Source organism: Carcharodon carcharias, chromosome 3, assembly GCF_017639515.1.
Source record: "Carcharodon carcharias isolate sCarCar2 chromosome 3, sCarCar2.pri, whole genome shotgun sequence".
Classification (NCBI taxonomy): Eukaryota; Metazoa; Chordata; class Chondrichthyes; order Lamniformes; family Lamnidae; genus Carcharodon; species Carcharodon carcharias.
The window spans coordinates 91283274-91304075 of NC_054469.1; the positions used below are offsets into that span (position 1 = coordinate 91283274).

The 20802-nt window shown below is 43.8% G+C and overlaps 1 protein-coding gene across 1 annotated transcript in view; it reads left to right on the forward strand.

Annotated features, from left to right (window-relative positions):
• Positions 1–20802, forward strand: part of LOC121275628 (adenylate cyclase type 1-like) — a 440566-nt gene that overhangs the window by 276458 nt on the left and 143306 nt on the right. The gene's annotated exons all lie outside the window — the stretch shown is intronic.

Here is a 20802-nt window from a genome sequence, read left to right on the forward strand (position 1 = left end):
GGCATGAAGCGAATTAAGCTTTGTTATTTGCTTCCTAAATGACCACTGCACAGATGTGGATTAACATCAGCAAAAGGAAGTCACTAATTCAAATGTAAATATAGGCTCCTGCTATAAATTAGGATATTTAAATATATAATGGCATTATCAAAATAGTTTGCTTATATTTAAATCAGCACAACTGGAGAGCGTTAAAAGAATATGATAGTTTGTAAGGGATTGAATATAATACATTAAGTAAATTATGAAAGTGTTGGATTTTATGGTGCACAGACATCGCACATGAATGAACTCCAGATCTCCAAATTCAATGGCCTGTTTCAATTCAATTCAGTTATTTTCAAGAAGCATATCATTTGCCTTGGATATGTTGCTGGCTAAAAAGCAGCTTTTTACTTACAATAGAACATTGCTTATCCAGCTAAAAAATCACTAGTTTGGACTAAAACTGACATTCTACATTTTTTACATTCGGTAGGTAAGGTTTGACATTTCTTGGTCAGGCCTTTAATTGCTGTACTAGGCAGCAATGAAGTGTTGTATTTCAGGGCAAATCAAACCTGGTAGAACCCTTCTCATCCCATGGATAGCTGGCGGTGGCAGTGGGGAAGTTTGGATTCTATTGCCTTCACCTTTCCACATGGCTTGCTGACTTAAAATATGTAGCGTTGGGAGGGAGCAGATGAGAGAACATAGAATGGGAAAGAACAAAATAGAACCATCAGCAAGGCAGGAATATAATGAATTTTTGCCTGCTAAAAAACAATGCAACAGGCCACTGCTTCATTCCTGTGAAAGATGAGCTTTAGAAATTGGTAGATTTTAGCATTTGAAGCTAAGTTCCTTTGTATGTTTTACAGTACACACCAAATAAAAGCTGTCAGTTCACTCACATCTGTGTGCATCAGACTTGATACATTAATGCTGTACACTGAATAAACAGTGCCAACCATTAATATCTGAGATGAACACGCAATGTGTTGCTGTTGGAAAAGTTGATGTTTCTTTACATTTTTAAGGTATTTTGATACTCCCAATATAATGGGTAAATGTTCCTCTGTTCTTTAATACCTGTATTAGCAGAAACAGAGTGTGAGTACATAAGATTCCCAATTTCTTTGAGTCATCAGTGAATCAGGGAAATTAAGTTAAATATTAAAAAGTGTACTACAATGTGTGATAACACTGTAATAAAAGCAACATTCTATGGATGCCAGAAATAAAATAAAACCAAAGTGTTGGAAATAATCAGCACACCTAACAGCACCTGTGGAGAGAGAAAAAGTTAACATTTCGACTCAATTCTGTTGTACTCGAAACATAGCTCGGTTTCTCTCTCCACAGATGCTGATAGGCCTGCTGAGTATTTCCAGCACTTTCTGCTCTTATGTGTGATAATACTGTAACTGGACCCACTGATGGTATGGACCCATTGCCTGCAGAATTCGGCACCAAAGCGCCTATAATGTTGGTGCTATGGAGGCCATTTTGATATCAAAATGATGCCTGCGCTCAGCACATTACTGGTGTGGGACGAGCCAGACGCTATTTTGTGAGGGTATGCTGGAAGTGTGCAGTGGAGGCAGATCAGTGCCCCAGTTATCACCCTGTCTTACTCCTCACACAGCTGAACATGTGTTCAGCAACAGGAAGGACCCCCCAGCCACATTATTTAGAGGGATCATCAACTACTTTCAGGTTACACGCTGCTTAATTTCTACTGTCTCAGCTTGTAGAAGTGCTCTGAGTTTTCTAAAGTTGAAATTGACAAGGAGTGATGCTGCATGTGAAGAAAGATTGGGTTCTGACTTCAAGAGTCCTGGTCAGCTTGCTTGTTCCCAGTCATGGATACTATCATTGCAATTTACCTTGGAATTTATGAGATGGAGAATGAGCAGAATCAACACAGGGGAGGACAAGTTATTCACAGAGGGAGAAGGTGGAAGAAGAGAAGGGATCTCAGCAGGAGGCCTTATCCACCTAGGGTCTTCCAGGAGCATTTCTCTAAGCCAGGAACAGTGTGTGCGCATTGTCTGTGTTTTATGAAGGAGGTGCACAGTGAAATGTGCCACCTCTTGCAGGTGGACCTGAACTCTCAGATGGGCAAGGATTGTGCTGCCAATGGCTGTGAAGTTGAATGTGGCCAAGAGTTTCTTTACATCAGGATCCTTCCAGGCTGGAGGAGGTGACATCTCCAACATCTCTGTTTGCTGTCGCTGCTGCAGAAGAGTGGCGACTGATGGAGTGCAACTGAGCAAACTGAGTGAAGACTTGGAGTTTAGAGAGAGGAGAGTTTTTAGTGTTAATTTTGTTCTTAGATTTTGCTGTTAAGATCTAATCTGGTCTGTAATTAGCAGTAACTGGAAAGTATTGTGTAAACAGGCTAAGTTCTTTCTTTCTTGCAGTTTAGACAGGGTAAACTCACTCTCAGCTGTAGGAGCTGGGTAGTTAATTAGCTAACTGGTTGAAGCTGGTTACTGCAACCCAGTTCAGTTTACTATAAAATCAGGGGTATTTAGTGCAGCCTTGACAAATTGAGTGAAGTTTGGTGAGAGGAGAGTTTGGAAAAGGACGTATTTGTTTCCTTTTTCTCTCTTACCCCATAGGGGAAGGAGCTAGCTGTTTGGTGAGTATCTGGAATTGGTAAGTTCTATTCTATCCGTAATATTTAAAATAGTACACAAATTGGTGATAAAGTTAACAAAATATATAAGAAAGCAACATAAAAACTGATTCATATACTTAAGCAATTATTTAAACCACATTAAGATGGCAGGACAAATGATGTGTCAAGGCTGCAGCATGTGGGAGCTCCTGGATAGCATTGTGATCCAGGGAAAACACATCTGCAGTGAGAGTTTGGGGCTTGAGGAACTTTGGCTCAATGTCATTGAGCTGGAAGCTGAGCTGCTGACTCTGCAACACATCAGGGAGTGGGAAAGTTACCTGGATGCTTTAGACCTGGAGGATAGGGCTTCCAGTGTGGCCATTGGTCAGCGACAGCAGGGTGTGACTGTGAGTGAGGCAGGTAAGGGGACCCAGAGGGCCAGTGTGCAGGATTGTGAGTCTTTGCAATTGTCGAATAGGTTTGAGGTTTTGTCAGCTTGTTTGGATGAGAGTGGGGGCTGCAGGGTGGATGAGCTAACTGACTGTGGCACCATGGTACAGGAAGCCATTCAAATGGGGGGAGCAAATTGGAACATAGGTGGTAATATGGGAAAGGAAAGTGAGGGGTATTGACAATGTCCTCTGCAGCAAAGAGTGAGAGTTCAGACGGCTAAATTGCCTGGGTTTGGGACATTTGCACAGGGCTGGAGAGGAACTTGCAGTGGCAGGGGGGAGGATCCAGTAGTGATGGTCCATATAGGTACCAACAACATAGGCAGGATGAGGAAGGAGGCTCTGCATAGTCAGAGTGAGGAGCTAGGTGGCAAATTAAGAAGCAGAACCTCAAAGGTAATATTTTCTGGATTATTACCTGAGCCATGTGCAAATTGGCAAAGGATATATAAGATTGGGAAATGAATGTGTAGCTCAAAGACTGGTGCAGGAGAAGTGGGTTCCGGTTTGTGGGGCACTGGCACCAGTATTGGGGAAAGTGGGATCTGTACTGTTGGGATCATCTACACTTGAATGTGCTGGGGCTAGTGTCCTCATGAGCTGCATAACTAGGCAAGTAGAGAGGGTTTTAAACTGAATAGTGGGAGCAAGAGATCAAATTTGGGAAGATGTGGTGAACCAAGAGGCAAGGCAAAAGAGAAAGATATTAATATGGGAAACGATAAACAGGCCGTGACAGGGAGGGACAGAAAGTACAAGCTAAGAGTAAATCAGCAGATAAGGTTAAATGCTGCAAGAATAATAAAATGGCAAAACTAAAGGCTCTGTATCTAAATGCATGTAGCATTCAAAACAAAACAGATGCACTGATAGCGTAAATATAAATAAATAAATACGATCTGATGGCCATTACAGAGACATGGCTACAGGATGACATAGATTGGGACCTGAATATTGAAGGGTACTTGACATTTAGGAAGGATTGAAGTTAGGAAAAGGTGAAGGGGTGACTCTGTTAATTCATGATGGTATTAGAAAGAGATGACATAAGTTCAGGAAACCATGATGTAGAAGCGGTTTGGGTTGAGATGAGGAATGATAAAGGCAAGAAGTCGCTTGTGGGAGTGGTGTACAGACCCTCTAATTGTAGCTACATGTTAGGACAGAGTATAGAAGAAGAGATAATGGGAGCTTGCCAGAAAAGTACAGCAATAATTATGGGGGATTTTAATCTACATATAGACTGGAAAAATCAGATGGGCAAAGGTAGCAGAGATGAAGAGTTCATAGAATGTTTTTGGAATAGCTTCTTAGAACAGCACATTCTGGAGCCAACCAGCAAGCGGGTTATGCTAGACCTGGTATTGAGCGACAAGATCAAATTAGTTGATAACCTCCTAGTGAAAGCACCCCTAGCTAGCAGCGATCATAATATGATTGAATTTTACATTCATTCTCAGGGAGAAACAAATGTGTCTAAAACTAGTACTTTAATTTTAAATAAGGGCAATTATGAGGGCATGAAAGTGGAGCGAGCTAAAGTGAACTGGCAAATGAGGTTAAGGGATAGGTCAATAGAGGTTCAGTGACAGACATTTAAAGGGATATTTCAAGAATACACAGAATAGATGCATTCCAATGAGAAAGAAAAATTCCAAGAAGAGGACCCGCCATTCGTGGTTAACTAAAAATCGTTAAAGACAGTATCAAACTTTTTTAAAAAGCATATAATTATACAAAGACAGGAGGCAGGTCAGAAGATTGGAAAGAATATGAAGAACAGCAAAGAATGGCAAAAAGATTAGTAAAAAGAGGGAAAAATTAGAGTATGAGAGAAAGCTAGCTAGTAATATAAAGACAGATAGTAAGAGTTTCTATAGATATTTAAATAAGGAAAGAGTTAACAAAGTGAGCATTGGACCTATAGAAAGTATGTCTGGGGAATTGATAATGACCAACAAGCATTTAATGAAAGCCATTCTGCCTCATGAAACATAATGGTCTCACTACCTGGACCAGCCAGAAGGATTACTGCAGTAACTTGCTTGAGTGTGTATAACTGTTTTGCCCAAGAAAGACATATTCTTAACCTTCAAGACAAGACATTGAACTTTATTCAATGTGGATGCTTTGAAATTGGCCATTTGTAATCTGCTGCAAAGATGACAACTGAAGGTCAGATGACCTGGCTTGGGTATTCAGAAACTGCCTCATTGTCTCACAGAGGCAAAAAGGCACATCCCAGATGAAAATATGTTAACTGCACATATCCTGAGACCATCAAGAGACGTTTCCAAATTGAATGAGTCTTTTTTGAAACAAACAAGCTGATCATCTTAACCCCCCCTCAGGATGAATGTCTAAAAACACTAAACCAGGATGTAGCAGATCAACCCAAGACCACCATCATATTTGGAAGAGGAACTGCCATTGTGAGGAGTCATATGATAAGGCAGCCATGTTTTTATATTTATAATCTTTAAAATGTTGACTGCTCAAAGTAAGAAACAGCAGCAGCAAAATAAGCAGTAAGACCTATGCCTTAAGAACCGGAGGCTATAACATTGCCAAGATCCCCAAGCCTATTCCTTTTCAAGTCCACCAATACAGCAAACTGACCTCCTGGTAATGAGAATACAAGAAGCTAAATGTGTAACCTGCAGGAAGTCCATCTGTTGATAGAATCCTGAAATGACTTTGGCTGTTGAATTCATCTAAACCACCCCTCAGGGGTGAAGATGTCCTCCTCATCAGGACTGCAACTCATCTTTTCCAGAACAAGACAATCAATTGAATGATGAACTTTTGTTTTTGCTTATAACTTGTAAAAGTTCACTATTCTATTCAAACTGTACTTTCCTTGACTTTTGTGTGATTCTGTGAGCGATTGCTGCTGCATTAAATTTCAAGGCTCTTTATTTAAATCAGTTTATTTAAACAATCCTCTTTATTTAAACCCACAAAGAGCTTGCTGTTGGCTAAAGAAATTGTTCACACACTCAGGTTTAAAAACACACACACTGTTTACAGACAGTTGGGAAGGGAACAGGGATTTCAGCAGTTCTCCCTCACCCTGTCCATAAGAGTCCAAGATTAGGACTGATTGGATTAAACAAGTTGAATTTGACATTAAAATAATAAATTGGAAGCAAAAGAGCAAAGTTCAGTAGCTGAAATTGTATCTTTCACAAAGTAGAATACAGCAGCAGGCTTCACATATATTAGCATTAGAAAATAGAATGATTTTAACATGAAATTATTTATTGAACAGGCAATTGTATTCTACAAGCGAGAAAGAGGAAGAAACAGGAAGAGAAGTGTGTCAGTGCATGTGATAAAATCTGTTTAGATGATCTGCCTGTCAGGGCTGAATATTTGGTAATGTGTGTGGCTTGGAGCTTGCAATGAGGTGAAGCTATGATGGCGAGGGTGAGGTGTAGCAATGATGCTGAGAGTGAGAATCTAAGATGTTGAGAGTAAGGTAAAGTTGTGATGGTGGAAGTGAGCTGAGGCCCTGATGGTGAGAGTGAGGTGTAGCCGCGATGGTGAGAGTGAGGTGCAACTTTAGAACTAGGATGACGAGCGTGAGGCGGAGCTAGGATGGCGAGCGTGAAACGGAGCTAGGGTGGCGAGCATGAGGCGGAGCTAGGGTGGCCAAGTTTGAGTCGTGCTTGACAGAATTTTGGTAGATAAGTGAAAGTGAGATTGATGAATGGAACAATGTATGAGGCAAGTGGTTCATATGTAAGTATGTGGCATGTGAAAATGCATTCACTGTCCTTGGCTTCATGTGAACTTGTTAAGTTTCTCCCTGCACTGCAGGGACTAGACTGCTTGCATTGATTGTGATGGCTTTCTGCTCCCAACATTTGCTCAGTGCCTAGTCAGAGAGTCTCCTGTTCACACCCTGCACCAAAGCCTCCAGTGCTGCAATACCAAATCTTGATGCGTGTTATCTACCCTGTTGGGCCATTTTTTCTCCTCTTCCTATCAAAAAGTCTCCTGCAATTAGTACCAGCATCTGCTGAAGCCAGAATTTATCTCCCATTTAAGAGTTACAGGTTGGCTTTAAGAAGTACAGGTTATCTTTAAGAAGTGCCAGCCTTGCAGGAACAATGGCTCCCCTGTAAAGGCTTGCCCCCCCCCAACCATCACCCCCCCTCCTACCCCCCCCACCCTCAGCAGCATGTTTAGTGCTGGACTGCACACTCTAATTATTTAAATTAGCAGGCAGCACTGAGTTTTGCTTGCTGTCTATATCAGAAACGGATGGAGGTTAATTGCTGATCACAATCCCCATGCCCGCTTTTGAGTCTAATCCAGTTTTTCCCCATTATCTTCATCTGCACAATACCGTTAGTGTTCATGGCCTGCTGTGTAGTATTAAATCAAAGCAGCATAGCTGACAACATATTTGAAAACTTTTTTAATTTATGTTTTGACCATGTTCCTTGAATGCAATATCATAGATGCATGATTCATTTGTGAAAATAATAGTCTTAGAGCTGAACTGCTCGTGCGAACTTTCTCCAGAATACTTCGGTTTTCCAAGAATTGGCCTGTCAGAAGAAGTAAAAGACAATTTGCACAACATAATGAAGATTATCAAGACTGTTCATACCTTCAAAATTATAACAGGTCTAAAAATAACAAAGTAATGATTTAATTCATTAAAGAACAGTGGGTGGTATTTTCCTGTTTGCAATATGTTTGCATGTGTCTCATGCCCTCACTATCTAAGGTAAGTTTTTCATTTTAAAGTATGTCTCTTGTTATTTTTTTTGTAAGATGATCCAGTGAGGGATACTCCTTCAGAATTATATCCACTTGATTGTTGGATCACTTATCACGGTGCCAGAAGATGTCTGCCCCATCTATTTCCTCCACTTCTACCCCTCCTATTTATCCTTAAACTTAAGCACAACAATGTCACCTTTTGAGGCATGTGTTGGGATATCATAAGCCATCTAGGTAAATATAATAAAACGGGGCTGAGTTTTCACTTTGAGGCTGGCAAACAGGCCAGAACTGTTTCTATGTCGGAAACCCATCCTTAGGAAACAATCCTTAATTTGGGATTTTTACGGAGTTGCTTCCTTAATTGGCAGGGGGACAGGTTCCCAGTCCAAATAAGTGCAGCAGGCAGGCTTTCGAAGGTGGTGTTTCACGGGGTGGGAGAGATGGGGAATTAGATCGACGTGATTCACAACTGCATATAAGCGACATGCGCCTGGTGACCTGCACTTCTCTCGTCACTTAGAGCTTTGTTTGCCTACCTTGCACTGCACAATACTCGCCGCATCTCGGGCTCCACACAGCTTCGCAGGCAGCACCACTTCCCATCAGGAGGGTTTACAGAGGCAAGGCTCAATATACCAGAAAAGTGGTAAGTGGGGGTGGATTATAATGTGCTGCAGGGTAAGGACTCGACTGGAGCAGGGGAAGACAAGACAGAGGCAAGGAAGTGGCTGGAGGGCAAGGGCTCGACTTGGATGGGTTGGTGGAGACAGAACAAAGGCAAGGAAGAAAAGGGGCTGGAGGGCAAGGGCTCGACTGCAGGGGCCAGGAGGGAGGCTGGGGAAGGTTGCACTCAGACACAGGGCTATGGGGGCAGACTGTGGGGGAGGTGAGAAGGGTTCTCTGGGCTGGAATTTGGAGAAAGTCTCTTACAGAAGGACATAAGCAAGTCAGGGGCAGACTGGGGTGGATAGTGGAGTGAAGAAGCGCTTCAGCTTACATTGCTGAGCTTCCAAAGACAGTCTTTGTCCCATTCCAGGGAGGGGGAGGGCATGTCAGTCCACTGTCAGTCGTGGACTGTTGTGCCATTTTGTGAGCTGGGCGTGGTCATTACCTCATGCATGACAGTCCAGGGGATTTCTGGCATAGTACTGAACCAGAGATGATAGTCACAGTCAGGGGAGGCATGTGCAGCCTGTAGATTGGAACAGATAGTGTAGGGGCAGCAACTCGATGGTCTCATGGGGGTCCCTAATATGTGATGGTACTGTAGTTCTCAAGATGGGGAAGGGGAAGGTCTACATGGGGCATAGGCACATTTACTTCAAATGACTCAATGGCTAACACAGAGATATCAACCACAATTACAATGGGATCAAGAATTCAGCGGGGAGCACTGACTGTATTAGGAGGAAGGGAAACCTGACCGTTATGCTCCTCCATGACAATGGGTGGGATTTCCACAGTCACACAAGGAAGGTCAAAGCTGGTCTGAAAATAAAACCTGAGGACCACCATCTTGGAACCTCAAGCAATGGTGCAGCAGAAAGTGAGGCTAAGAAAATGCACTGCTGGGACGGCTGTTAGGGTTTCTGGGAGGAGTGGATCACAGCACTGGGAGGGCTGATTAAAGGCCCATCTATCTGGAATCTGTATTACCAAATGAGGACGAATGCACAGCTGAGACATATTAGTAGCACCTCGATGTCTAAAGAGGCAATCTGGAGCCTTCAGTGTGATGGTGCATTCATGAGAGATTAATTCTGGTGCCAATCATTGATCACCCTGCATTGTACTAATCATGTAATTCCTCAATGCGATAATGACTCCAAAAACAAGTGGGCACCTGGACAAACAGGAGAAGCCTCTTGGAAACCCCACCTCAGGACCTTGCAGCTGCCGGGTTCAGAGATGGGAACTGCCAGGCCCTCCAAACAGAATCTCAACCCCTCACAGAGCACGTGCCCTCATGTGTATTCCAAAGGATGTAGCCATGGGGTGGGATTTCCCGGCCCAATCCACCACCTGGATCATCCAGTATCCAGTCCCATCAAAAGGCAACGGACTTTAGGCTGGGTGACCGAATCTCCCGTGGTGGCTCCCACTACGACAGGGCCAGAAAATCCCGGCCATAGAGTTCACTGAATGAGTCATTTATCAACTCGAATAAAAGCAGGACGTCCAAGCGCCTGGCCAACTCCATCTCACAGCAGGAGGTCTACTGAAATGGGGCTGGGTGGTGAGGAGGATGCACACTGTGGCACTAAGAGCGGCCATTGCAATGGCCATGGTTGTATTGGCTAATAGGTGCCTGGACTGTAACCAAGACCTTTAACCCAAAGTCACTCGAGAGTCAGTGATAGAAAGAGAAGTTTTGGAGGCTGATGTTCAGTCATGTCTTTCTTTCACTGTTCCAGCAGAGAGGAAACATTCAGGGAGATGAAGGGTGCATTCAATGTTGCCTGCATCATCATTTGCAGGCAGGAGGAAAGACGGAGAAGAGTGCTACAGTGGTGCCAAGTTTGTCAAAGAGAGGGGCATCACCCTGATGAGCAAGGAGCAGCAGGGCCCCCTCCAGACCCAGAGGATGAGGCTCACAGAAATGCTGCATGTAGGAGCTTCTTAAGACTGAGGCTGCACAGAAGATGTATGCCTTCTGTAGATGAGCAAGAGCCAGTGTCATCAATGCCTCCGCATGTCCTAGGATTTGGTGGCTCACATCTACCACATTCTCCAGGAGTTGACACTGTGGGAACTGTTAGGCCATCTTTTGTCAGTTGTTCTGAAAGTCATCTCTTCATTCCTCTTCATTCTCAGATTGAGTATGTACACATTCTGCTCACCATGTCCTCATCCTTTGAAGAATGATGAAGCCTTGGGGGCTTGTGTCCTTCCTGAGATAAGGTACCGACTGTATGAGGTCGTTCCGCCATCACAGAACAGAAGGTGCTGCCTCTTCAAGCTTCTCTCCAGCATCCCAGTCACTAGGCAGCGCACAAGAGGCAGGAGTTGCATGCAGCACACAGTGGGATCATGGCAATGTACCTTCATTCTGACAAAGCGCCTCAAGGAGATCCATCTCTAGTGAGGGAAAAATATCTTATTTGTCACTTTGGTGATGAGGCTGTGAGGCTAGACTTGGACCAGTCCTCGGCAGTACCTTAATCCCCATTACATTGAAACCCTCCGCTCTCAGTGAGGGATGCGGGGCACCTGTTAGCCTGACCTTTCAATGGACATAGGTCATCTCACAATGACCATCTTCACACATTTGCCTGACAGGCATGAAAAAGCCTCCTTTTCAACACCATCAGTTTCCCATAATGTTCAGCCCTGGCTCTTACAACCCTGAAAATGCAGATGCACCATGAAGCCCTCAAGGTTCCAAAGAGCACAGATCAGCTGCATTACATCCTAGCTCCTAGCCCATTTCCGTTCTGAGCACTGACTTAAATTCAAGCTAACATATGAATAATGAGACCATGTTTAATGGTTCCATTGATCGCCTCACATCTCCATATGGATGTAGTATCGCTGAGCTCGGCGAGTGTTTAGTGGAGGGGAGGCTAAGTAGATTGAAGGGGCCGGTGCTGCTTTCCTTCTTTTTGACGATAGCCTTGTTGGCACTATGCAGACAATTCCAAACAATTAAAGCTGTAGCTTTGAGCACCAGGACAAAATTGTGCCCGTGAGGGACAGAGCACCGTCACATTGAGGTGCTCATTGGTCAGCCTAGCAGATGGACACTCGTAGAGTCAACAACACGCAAGGCTGGCAGGAGCGCACACGACCTCTGAGTACGGGCTTATAGATTGCAAACCCTCACAGATGACAGAGAGCATAGAGTTCAAGGAAAGATTACCTTTCTCCATGCGCACCTATATCGCTCCTTCTACACTATACCTTCAACCTGTCCTCCACGTAGTCATCAACTTGCAGACAAGCCAGAGACTACATGACCCTCCATCTTACAGAGCCAAGGATGAACATCACCTGAACCTGCAATGCACATCGATGAGATACTTTGCACAAGCACTTTACAGTGGGGGTGAGGCATCACTGATGTCGGACATGAACTGAGAAGGGACACACGCTGTGATGAGATGGCGACACACAATATCGACCAGAGGCACGTGATGCAAAATCAGCAACACGTGTGGGGAGGGAACATGGTGTGACATCTGATCGAGCACAACGCAGCTCAGCTCACAGAGGAGGCATACACAAGAGGAGATGTGGAAGGGGTGCAGTTCAATTCACATTGGTGGAAAGTATATGCATGCGGTGAACACCCGTGCCACTATTATGCTCCGAGTATTTCTTGATCTTCCTAACCCTACCGTTATTTCTTGGTGCATCCTTGACATCCACAGGAGGCAGCCTGCTGACTGCTACACCCTGTCCTCTGTGATGACCTTGGCAGACATCCTCTGGATGGTCAGGGCTTGGAGGGTCCCGACCTGCTTTGGTTCTCCTGCTGTGGGGCAGGTTGCACCCTCCTCAGTTTGTGGAACTGTAGCTGATGGGGTCACAGAGAGAGAGGATTGGGATCAGCGGGACAATTGGCTAGAGTAACCTGGGCGGATGGCCCTGAGGTGTCCAGTACTGGTCCTCGTCCCTATAGATGCCCGAGAATCCACGGCTGACTCTTTGAGGTGAAGGGGCAGCTGGAGTGAGATTGAGGTGTCCTGTCCCCCGCTCTCATGTAGCTGCTGCTGTATGCCACCAATATCTATAGCAAGTGAGTGCAACTCCTGCAGCAGCACAGGCGCAATGTCCTGGACCAAGGTCTCCATGGGTGCCACCATCCTACGAGTGTTGACCTCGGTACTCTGTCACATCAGCACTATTACCTCAGGCTGAACGTGGTCGGACTCCCCCATCATACATTACAATGTGTGGAATGTAGCTGACAATCCTGCCTGATATTCCCATATCTGTTGCTGCAGCTACAACATCTGTGTTAAGACCGAGTCCACAGGTACCTCATCAGACTGGGACTCAGCAGAATCCTGGCCACCAGCAGTCCTCTGAGTTTCAGTGACCTTGGAATTCCCTGCCTCTGCCTGCGTGGACCAGAATTGTGCTGTGCTCACCATATTGTGACACCAAGCCTTTTGTAGTTTTAAGTCGCACCATGGTGTGTGTCTCTGCTTAGGTGGAGGGTGTGGGTGAGCACTGTAATGTGTCTTCCACAAGTCAGTCCTCAAGATCCTCATCTGAGGTGCCTTCGGGGCTGGATATGAGGGTCTGTCTCCCAGTGTCCCTAGGGCATTTAGCTGTGGTGCTTATGAAAGTGAGTTGAGATAATTAGTGCATGGCAACAGACTCCAAGACATAACATTGCATTCACAGAGATCCTTCTCGCTGTCTGAAGGATCAGCTGCACATGAGTGTGCGCTGCCGACCTCATCATCGCCACAGTCACAGTTCCGGTCTTCTCCAGCTAGGTGTACTGAATGCTCCTCATACTGAGTTAGGGCTCTGATCTCTGGCATCCTACCACCAGTCTGGGATCTCTCCCTCTTCTTGTGGGTGAGCTTGGCCTGCATGAAGACAGATGGAGAGAGTGTGAGCAGGAAGCTTGCCAAGGCAGATGATAAGGATGCCTGCCCTGTGTAAGTGCTGAAAGGAGCTGAGTACGGGGTGAGGGCATGAACTGCATAGGATGTGAGCCCAGATGGAGATGTCAGGGTGAGGGTGAGAGAGTGAGTGGTGATGTCTCTTGTGCTGGGCAGTGTGGTGAGGTGCCTGTAGACTGTCATGCTATGAATGTGTAAAGGGCTTGTGAAAGTGTGAGCTGAGAGGGATGAGAAGGTTGACTTACCCTGGCTGTGCAGATGAGATCATTCATCCATTTGTGGCACTGTATCACTGTTCTCCTGCGGGCTGAGCTGACGCTCACTGCCACAGACATGTCCTCCCAAGCCGGATTGGTGATCTTGTTGAACCTCCACCAGCCATCCCTCGGGGAGAGAAGATCATGGTGGGTCTCGACAGCACCCAGCAAGGTGTCACTAAACTTGGGGGCTGCACTCTTCCTGCTTTTGGGGGACATCTCTCACCTGGAGCAGTTCTGGGATGCAGACATTGAAAGATCTGCATGTGGGTGCAGTTTAAATATGGTGCCTGGAGCAAGGATTCGTGGAGTTCACAGCGGGTGAATCACAGGCTGTCCGCCAGCTTTCCAGCTGATGAATGTTTAATGAGGTGAGAGGCGGACAATCGGGCGTAAACATGCCATTTGTGGTGGGCAGGGAAAATGCCGCTTTTCCTGCCCACCACCGCACTTATTCGGTGGAAGGGAAAATCCTGCCCCATACTATACATCTATATAGATAACTTCTAAATTGCCAATGCCATGCCTCATTCTTTGGATGTAATGCACTGATGTGGTCTTTTCTTTGTTCAAAAGATAAAAAAATATGACCAATGTTCCCTGCAAGCTGCATGCTCAAAAGCCCTGAAGGTACCACAAAGGGTGACCCTACTTAAGATCCTTCAAATTTTAAATTTAAGCACACATTCAGATGAACAGGCTGTGGCAACTAAAAGTTCTTCAAGGGATGTTGAATATGATCAATTTTCTTTTTGCTGAAGGAAATTTTCAGTGGTGCAGCTCTACCATTACCTTCCCTCAAACACTCTACTGTGAGCAAAATCCTGCAACGCCTTCAGACCAATTTCATTTCTGCAGAATATCTAACCAAATTGAGTAAGGCAAAGAAACCCACATTCTGCTGTGCTAAAGGATCCCGGTGTCAGTGCTTTCCATCACTTCCCTTTCTTCTGTATCGGTGACACAAAGGAGATGTAGATGTTGCCTGATTCTCCTAGATACAGAAAATTGCTGCAGAAAGAACAATCACATTGACAACACTTAGTAGCCATGAAGAATTTGGTGTGTTGGATTCTCTTCCAAGGAGGCAGAAGGAGATGCTGTTCATAATTTTGAGCTGATAGGGATGTGTGCAAATTAATTTGTTTCACTCAGACTTCATGCTGTCTGAAATTCATTGCATGTGTTCAACTTAGAGCATGTAGCAGGCATTGTAAGCACAAGAGGAAGGTGGATCGTGAGACGGAATTGAATTAAAACGGTACCTGAACAGCAGCACTCTTGGGGCAGAATATGAGACCCACAGAGATGGGGCTGAAGGTGGGCCTGACAAGGAAATCTAAAAGGTTGCCGTATTTGGATTAGTGAGCCAATGTGTTTCTGCCTTTGGATAATCTTGCTAGAGGCAGTGATCATCAAAAGCAGCTACCCAGCTCGTAGCAGTGGGTGGCCTATTGAAGGAAATTAACTGACCGCTTTAAGCCAGAATGAGGACGCTGCTAGAAGGGGGATTGTTGGCAGCGGATAGGCTCCATATTGTGGGTGAAGCATGACACGTGGAGATGGCCTCCTGGCAGTAGACAGGGGTTGGGGTCAGTGGGGTGGCAGTGAAGGCCCTTTTATTTATTCCACCCCCAATTCCAAAGAGACTTCTGCCACAAGATCACAACTGTGGCAATGGTGATGCTATGAAGGGGGTTCCCCTCTTCAATGATGGCCTGGCAGCTGTAACCACAAGTAATTTCAATAATTTCATACATCTTTCAAGTTTGGCTCCATCCTTTGTATTCTCCTGCCTGCACAGCAATGCCCATCTCACCCGGTGGGGTTGCCACATGGACATTGATGCAGGCCCTCCATTGCGCAGGTGGGTGCTTATTCCACCCACTATCCTTATTTGAATGGTGTTCCCAGAGGCCTCCTAATGGACAAACCTCAGAAAATCTTCAAAGGTGGTAAAATTCCACCCATAATGTGGAGAGAAAGAAGAGATAAAATCAAGGGAGAAATCTTTGGGTGGTTTCCATAGCTGCGGAACCTTGGGACACTCTCAGCATTGACTATAGACAAACGCTTCCTTTGCCACTCTTTTGAAGTGCAGTTATGCTGTCATTTATGTATCAGCCTGAAGTGACTTTGGACCTGCAGCTATGCAAAATTGTGAATATATCTCAGGGCACTGAAAAACACATGAAAGCACTGAGCTCTAAGATTCTCTTTGAGTCACAGAATCAGAGAGTCATAGAATGGTTACAGCACAGAAGGAAGATATTCTATTTGCCCTGTCCATGCTGGCTACCTGCAAGAACAACTCACCTGGTCCCATATACCTGCCTTTTCTCCATAGCCCTACAAATCTTGTCTCTTCAGATAATTCTCCAATTCTCTTTTGAAGACAGCAATCAAATCTACCTCCATGATACTCTCAGAAAGTGCATTCCATATCCTAACCACTCACCATATATAAGAGCTTTTCCCTATTTGGCTGCTGCTTCTTTTGTCAATAACCTTAAATCAGTATCCTCGGTTCCCGATTTTTCCACCAATGGAAGCAATTTCTCCGTATCTGCTCTGTCCCGATCCCTCATTATTTTGAACACCTCCATCAAATCTCCTCTTAATTTTTTCTTCTCCAAGGAGAACAACAGCTTCCCCAATTCTCCAATTGTTACGATCCCTATAGAGACCAGTAACTTTTGAAAAGAAATTCAAACTTCCAGCTAACAGTTGAAAGGATGACAAAGGATTTAGCATTTTTAGACTTTTACTATAACAAGCAAATTAGGAGCAACATTGACTAAACACTTTAACTTACACTTTAAACTACTGAACAGAATTTTCCCCTTTTACTTTTAACACAACCGAAAATCACATTTCACAATTATATTTTACACTTTCCCCTAGGAAGATATTCAATTCTCCCAGAACTAGCCCAAAGTGATTCTTAGCTCCTGAGGGTTTATTTCTGTTATTTTCCAGCCTGGTAACTTTTAACCTCAGAACTATCTTTCATGGTCAGGATTTTCCCTGTAGTTTCTCTGCCTAGCTTAAGTTGGGCAAGTCTTCTGACCTCTTTTTAAATCCTCACAAATTTTGTATTTTCAGTCTGAGCATGAACTCTCACCTCCATTCCTGTGTGGTGAATTTTTAGAGACTTTTTTGCCTCTGGCCATGCTCTCTCTCCTGACTGAGTCTGAAAATTTTCAGTGATATATTAGAAACCCTTCACTTTTCAATGCTCATCTCCATGGCAATGTGAATCTCATGGTTCTTGTATCCAGGTAGAAATGTTGATTAGCTATTCTTTGAACCCCAACTATATTCTATCTGGGAAGTAAATGCACAGTTTAAAGTATAACCATTTACAACCTGATTTTCTTAACACTTTCCTGGGACTTTGGAGAAAAGCTGTCTACCCACTGTAAACACAGATGCTGCTGCCATTATTTCAAAGTGTGAACACCTTACACCTTTTAAGCAAAACAACCTGGTCTCCCTTTAATCTAACAGTCACATCACCCAGCTTGTTGCTAGGTAGATTTCAGAACAGGTCACAAAACCCCTTAATTTTATCCTAAATTAAAGCTGCACTCCTGAAATGTAACAATCTTACAAACATCATATTTGTAGCACAATCTATCAAATTAACGGAATTTCCTCAGCCCTGGAACCATTCTCATGAATCTTTTCTGGATCCTCTTTAAATGCCTTCGTATTCTTTGCATATGGTGGTGCCCAGAATTGGACAAAATACTGCATTTAAGGCTGAACCAATGTTTTATAAGGTTTATCATAACTTTATTACTTTTGTACCCTATTCCCCTATTTATAAAACCCAGCATCTAATATATTTTATGAACCACATTCTCATCCTGCCCTTCCAGCTTTGATGACTAGTGCCCATAAACAGCCAGGCCCCTCTGTCCTGGCATCTACTTTGTACCTTATGTTTTACCCCCTCCTCATTCTTCCTACCAAAATGTATCACTTCGGCCTTCTCTGCATTAAATTTCATCTGTCACTTGTCTGCCTATTCCACCAGCGTGCTTATTTCTTTTTGAAGTTCAACACTATCCTCCGCACAGTTCATAATACTTCCAAGGTTTGTGCCATCTGCAAATTTTGAAATTGTGTCTTGTACACCCAAGTCAAGGTCATTAATATATATATATATATATATCAAGAAAAGCAGGGGTCCTAACATCAATCCTTGGAGAAAACTCACCATAAACCATCCACCAGTCAAAACACAGCCATTCACCAGTAGTAAACCCTGTTGCTCAGCTAATTTCATATCTATGCTGCATTTCCCATTCTATTCTGTGGGCACTAACTTTGCTGACAAGCCTATTATTTGGCAGTTTATCAAAAGTCTTTTGGAAGACCGCTTACAGCACATCAACCACATTACCCTCATCAATCATCTGTTATCTCATCAAAAAACTTAAACAAGTTAGTTAAACACAATTTTCCCTTAACAAATCCGTACTGAATTTCCTTAATTAATTTGCATTTTCCCGAATGACTGTTAATTTTGTCCTGAATTATAATTTATAAAAGCTTCCCCACCACTGACTGGCCTGTAGTTGCTGGGATACATCCAAAAAGTGTAACATTTACAGTTCTCCAGTCCTCTGACACCACACCTGTATCTAAGGATGATGGGAAAATTATGGTCAGTGCCTCTGCAATTTCCACTTTACTTCCCTCAGTACCCTTGGATGCATTTCATCTGGTCCTAGTTCTTATCAACGTTAAGTACAACCAGCCTATGTAATACCTCCTCTTTAACAATTTTTGGTCCATCCAGTGTCTGAACTACATCCTCTTTCACTGTAATTTGGGCAGTATATTCTACCTTGGTAAAGACTGATGCAAAGTATTCACTTAGTATCTCTGCCATGCCCCCTGCCCCCTTGTGTAAAATCCCCGCTAAAGTCCATAATTGGCTGCACTCCTCCTTTTGCAAACGTTTTAGTATTTTTACATCTATAGAGGACTTTTGGATTCCCTTTGGGAGGTCTTTCATACTCATTTGCCATAGAGAGAGTGCATCGAAGGTTCACTAGGTTGATACCAGGGATGGCAGGACTGTCATATGAGGAGAGATTGGTTCGACTGGGCATCTATTCACTAGAGTTTAGAAGATTAAGAGGGGATCTGATCGAAACGTATAAAATTCTAACAGGGCTAGACAGACTAGTTGCAGGGAGGATGTTTTCCCTGGTTGGAGAGTCTAGAACCAGAGGCCACAGTCTCAGGAAATGGGATAGGCCATTTAGGACTGAGATGAGGAAAAATTTCTTCACTCAGAGGGTGGCCAATCTGTGGAATTCTCTACCACAGAAAGCTGTGGAGGCCGGTTCACTGAGGATATTCAAGAAAGAAATTAATATTTTTTTGGAAATTAGGGGCATCAAGGCGTTTGGAGAGAAAGCGGGAATATGGCGTTGAGATAGAGGATCAGCCATGATCATATTGAAAGGCGGAGCAGGCTCGAAGGGCCAAATGGCCTACTCCTGCTTCTAGTTTCTATGTTTCTATGTTTGAGTTTTCACCAAATGCAGTAAAACTACAGTCTAAGCTGTTTTATTATAGCCCTTTGCATCACTCCTGGCCTTTGCAATTTTCTTTTTCAAGCAATGCCACCCATGGCTTTTCTTTTGTTGTATATGCAATATACATCAAATTTATTGATTACTGTACTAATTTGATTAACTTGAAATGCTTGTTTATAATAAACATTTGTTTCAATATTCAGCATGAAGATTATGTTCTCTGAATTGTGCCATTTTGATTCAGTTAACTCCAGCATTCAGAAAAATGCTGTTGAAATTTTCATTTGTTAAAGGCCATACCTAGGATTCAATTGGATAATAATATCTCGGCAGAAAACTGAATGCAATTTAAATTCAATGCTTCTGCAGTTTAAATAGCTGGAAAGTGGTATCCTTCTTCAGACTTCTTGCTGGGTTTTAACAATATAAATGGGAAGTGCTGATGCATGGACAGTGGTCTCTGCAGTTTGAACTGAAAAAGGTCGAAATGTATAAAAATTTCTTAACATACAAAGAAGTGCTAAATCCTGTTTCTTCAATTAGGTGGATAATTTGGGTGATTACCTTGTATTTACCATTATTGTAACCTGAATGCCTTTCAGATGAGATAATGTCAATGAAAGTTTCACACATCTTACATATAGAAAATGCATAGTAGAGAGCAGTGGTGGAATGCTCTATTTATTCAAAAAGCATTGTATGATTAGAACAAGGCAACATGGTTTTATGAAGGGAAACCTGGTTTGACAAATTGGAGAATGTAACCAGTAAGTTAGATAAAGGAGCACCAGTGGATGTCATTTACCTGGAATCCCAAAAGGCATTTGATAGGGTGACACACAAAAGATTATTGGACAAGATAAGGGCTCATAGAGTTGGGGTAATATATTAGCATGCTTATATATGAATGGAAAGAAAGCAGAGAGCGGGCATAAACAGGGCTTTCTCAGGTTGGCAGGTAGTGAATAGTAGAGTTCAGCATATATCAGTGCTGGGGCCCTAGCTATATTTTTTCTAATTCATTCATGGGATGTGGGCCTTGCTGGCTAGACCAGTATTTATTGTCCATCCCTAAATGCCCTCGAGAAGGTGGTGGTGAGCTGCCTTCTTGAACCGCTGTAGTCCATATGACGTAGGTACACCCACAGTGCTGTTAGGGAGGGAGTTCCAGGAATTTGTCCCAGCAACAATGAAGGAACGGTGATGTATTTCCAAGCCAGAATGGCAAGTGGCTTGGAGGGGAACTTCCAGGTGGTGGTGTTCTCATGTGTCTGCTGCCCTTGTCCTTCAAGGTGGTAGTGGCCGTGAGTTTGGAAGGTGCTGCCTAAGGAGCTCTGGTGAGTTCCTGCATTACATCTTGTAGATGGTACACATTGCTGCCACTGTGCGGTGGTAGTGGAGGGAGTGAATGTTTGTGGATGTGGTACTGATCAAACAGGTTGCTTTGTCCTGGATGGTGTCAAGCTTCTTGTGTGTTCTTGGAACTGCACCCATCTAGGCCAGTGGAGAATATTTTATCATTACTCCTGACCTGTGCCTTATAGATAGTGAAGAAGCTTTGGAGTGTCAGGAGATGAGTTACTTGCCGTAAGATTCCTAGCCTCTGAC